Raw genomic sequence first — 4214 nt, 5'->3', positions numbered from 1 at the left:
ACCACCGTCTCTGAGGTGCCCAACAATAAACGAATCGAAATTCAACACTTCTCACCAGGAAGTCCCGTCGAGAGAATACCGAGACAAAACTGACCCATCGGGGGATGCGGTAGCTCCCGGAAACACCGACAAAAATAGAGCAAAAAAAAATATGAGCGGTCCCTCCTGGTTACCTGACCGCCGTCATTCGAATCACTGCGACAACGAAAAAAAAAAAAAAAAGGGAAAATGCCTCGCAAAATGCGCGATACCGTTAGGTCGATTGCCTTTTCCTTCCCCTCGAGGCTTTTTTCTTTGCTTCCGTAGTTTTTGCGCGGCTACCGGCCGATACGGATCGCACGTCGAAAAACTCTTACTCTAAGCCTCATATTACCCTTTCATGTACGCAACAACATAAAAAAAAAAAAACGCCAACTCTGTCCCTGAAAATTCCGAGTAAGAACAATTTTCATTAATTGAAAATGCAGTGTCCTCTGTAATGACTAGGTTCTCTGGTGAAATGGGGATGATTGTTCTATCAATTAATGAGGGATTATCTTGTTTTAATTTTCAGCTTACCCTGGAGATGGTGGCGAACCAGGTGATTCCTTGGCAATACCCCAACAACTCACTGCACACCTCCACTACGAATTGAACCTCTTGTACATTCAGGTATGAAATTTATTTCACGAGTCTAGTTTATTACTCCGTGATACGGGTTATAAAGATTTGTTCCCTCTGTTTCCCTCAGTCCTTCAACCCTCGGCCCCTCATTGGGGAAAAAGTTTGAAACTAGAGCAGTAATAACACGTATCACTCAAGCACTGATTCAATCTCGATAAAATAATGAAACCCGTGTCCCACATTAGTTTGAGGTTATTGTTTCCCTCGGAATTCAAACACTTGAGCTCCGATAGCGATTTGATTGATCGGAGTTTGATTGGTTTCGATTTTTCGGGAGTCTACTGTACTCTGAGAGGAAAATAAAAGAGAAATTAATATCGGGAGAGGAATTTCGTATCGGCAGTCGTGCCATTTGCAATATCAATGGACGCGATTGAATTGAAATGTCGTTTCTTATCGATAACACCGCTACCCAATTAAATTCACAGGAAATGATGAAAATTAACCTCGTTTCAAAATGGCTGTTGCGATTTTTAATAGAACAGCCGTGAGGTTGATCTCGTGTTCCACATGCCACGCACTATCTTTGTCGATTGAAATGTGAACTAACCTGCAATCCCTACGCCATTTTTATTTCAATTTTCTATTGACACGTGGGTAATTCGATAAAAATTCAAACATCAATTTTATAATTGCAAAAAAATCCCTCCAAATGGATAAATATTTTTTAAATTCAACAAGTGATTAAAAATATTTGGAAATTCGATTATTATGGAGAAAATAATGAACGGAAAAATGTCAGGACTTGAAATATTCCATGGGGTGATAATAAAATAAATCTTTAGATTGTCGAGAGTCCATTGGGAAGATTGAAATTAGAGGAGTGATGATCTCAAGTTTTCTGGTTCGTCCCATGGAGGTGAATTATAAGTTCGAGTCTTTGCACGGCAGTATAACAGCACTTAAATGATCGTTTAACAGTCCCGTCGAGTGAGTCAGTGAGTTTTAGTGGTACGGTAAATACGATCGTGTATACGATCGCCAACGAAAAATCGTGGGCATCGCACGCGCCCTTAAACTACTGTACACCATATCTACTATCCGACAAACGGGAGTTATCCCTCCGTCGATTTATTGCCCCTCACCATTTACCAACATCTTTATGGCATCGAAAATCCTATAACGATTCAACGCACCTCATCAGGGCCTTTCGTACACCTAAATTATTATACCAACGAAATACGAATCAATCCTTTTATTCGTCTCGATTAAATCGTTCCAGGATTTCCAGGGATATCAATGCAATTTTTCTAGATGTCATCAACTATTTCGATGATTTCATTATCCAAGTGGAATTCGTTCAGGAAATCGCGTGAAATCTTTTATTAAATGCGCCGCACTTGGAAAATACGACAGTACTATAAAAATTCCTCTTTATTCACCGATCTTCCGACAATTATCCCCATAATCACATTTTTATCTCAATCTTCCTCTCGCCAAATATCCAATTTACCTTCCGCCACGTCAAATATTTTTACTGTAATTCTCCCAAAAATACTCTGATACTAACGACTCCCGTTTTCCATTCCTGTTATAAAATATCTTTTTTTTTTTCTTGACAGGAAGAATAAACGGAATTTTCATTTGCATCGCAAATGAGACAAGCGGGAAATTTGAATGAATGATGAAGATCCCGGGTGTATGGAGTCGTAACGCGAAATAGTTGGAAAAAAAAATAGAGACAAGGTCCAGATAGTGGAGAGAATGGAAGGGAGCATATGCCTTTATTTTTTATTTTTATATATCAAGCGGATATTGGATCTAAAATGGAGGATCCCTTGGGAAATGTAGAGCAAAATGGATATCATAGTGGAATCACCTGGTACAGAATTTCTTGTTTGATCCCCAGGTATCTCGGTCGAGAGCAGACGACTGGCTTTGGTGAAGCTCCATGATGGGCCCGTCGGACATCCGGAGATATCTCTGACCAAGGGCTATTTTACTTCGTTTCTCAGGGACTTTATTGATCCATAAACGAAAAAAAAATAATAATTGTCAAATCGGAAAAATTGATTTAATGAACCAGTAGAATTTTTATCGCAATAAACTCGATGATTTACAACAGATCATAAATTATGAAAATTGTTCCGATTCAAACAACTTTCTAAGAGGTCTGATTGATTTTATGTCGTTGCGGATTTTTATATCTCATTTTTTATTTCCAGGTTCATCTATCCGGATAAATCGTGATGGGGAAGAGTCGGGATGAGTTGGGACGTGACGAAGGTGTAATGAACGTCGTATTGGATGACTTGCACGAGAGGAATGGCCAACGCTGGTTGACCATGTCAGTCGCCATCAGGATCTATACCCTTGGAGAATATCCCTACGTATATATTGAGTCACCGCAGGGCTATACGTACCGCCATTTTATCAAAACGTGATCCACCAGCGAAACACGAAATTTCGTACGTGAACGCGCTGCATAAGTGGTAGCCTACACCATTTTATCACAGGGAAATTCCCAAAAAAAAAATTGCAATCTCGATTCCTCACGAAATTCACCACTACTCAATAAATTTTTTCTGCAAATAAAAATAACTCACAATCCACGCCTTTTAAATACCAATTATTCAAATAATTATCATCCCTTCAATTTCAATTGGTTATTCCATTCATCCACCAGTTCAACCGCAATTTTTCCCTCGACTTGAGTTGAGTCGTATATTCCTCTGAAATATTTCCCATGCCTCCGAGTTCTCCTAAATATTCCATGACTACAAAAATCCTCATATGGTAGCAACGAACAACAAAATGAGTCAATTCATTACAAAGTTATGTTTCAAGCTCCATAAATATACTGCACGGTCTCTTGACAACAAGTGCCGTGTGTTGATTGAAAATACGAATGGACCCTCGGACTCTACAATTTCTATCCATTTCTCGTTATTCCCTCCCCCAATTTCTCTGAGAGACGTGAGAGGAAGGAGAAACGAATTCGTGCCGAGTTTTTCGTCATTTTCCCGGGGTACGTGGTTCCCACAGACTTTGTAATTAAACCCCTCTTCCTCCCTCTTCCCCTGTAATCGAGTTTTTTTTTTTACCCAGCTGAGGGGAGGGGACTTTAAATGCCGGTGCTTTGGTGTCGTCAACACCGAGACGCCGAGCTCGAGTTACAAATTACAAAGTTCGGCAACATTGTACCTAAATTTTCGTGCACATGTGTGTTCTTGCTCTTGAAAGAGCGAGCCGAGGAAGAGATATGTTTATACGGATAACCATCAGCCGAGAGGCCACCGGTGGCCCCTAATGGTGGAGAAATACCGAAAATACCAGAGAGGGAGGAGATATTGCGAGGGCGGAGACGCAAGGTGAATTTCAAGAGGGGAGACTGCACTCACCGGTGAAATAATTTGTGGCCTTTTTGCCGTTCTCTCGGGCTGAACAAACTCAGACCACTCAATGATCAAAATCCATTTGATCCTGATGACTCCACGTGAATTCCACTTAAATCTCCAGTCCTGGAGAACGCTAAATTCTTTTTTGAGGGCAATTACGGTTTTACGATGAGAATTCTCAACGTAATTCGAATTGAATTGATCAATCTAGAC

The 4214-nt window shown here is 40.3% G+C and overlaps 1 long non-coding RNA gene across 1 annotated transcript; it reads left to right on the top strand.

Moving 5' to 3' along the window:
• Positions 1 to 326: 326 nt before the first annotated feature.
• Positions 327 to 3162, top strand: LOC105271697 (uncharacterized). The gene is made up of 3 exons (XR_892671.1): positions 327 to 435; positions 554 to 651; positions 2829 to 3162. It is a non-coding gene; the product is annotated as an uncharacterized lncRNA (long non-coding RNA).
• Positions 3163 to 4214: the final 1052 nt, after the last annotated feature.

The sequence above is a fragment of the Fopius arisanus genome, unplaced genomic scaffold, assembly GCF_000806365.1.
Source record: "Fopius arisanus strain USDA-PBARC FA_bdor unplaced genomic scaffold, ASM80636v1 scaffold00119, whole genome shotgun sequence".
Classification (NCBI taxonomy): Eukaryota; Metazoa; Arthropoda; class Insecta; order Hymenoptera; family Braconidae; genus Fopius; species Fopius arisanus.
The sequence above is the reverse complement of the archived record's forward strand: the minus strand, read 5'-3'. Positions and strand labels throughout refer to the sequence as shown.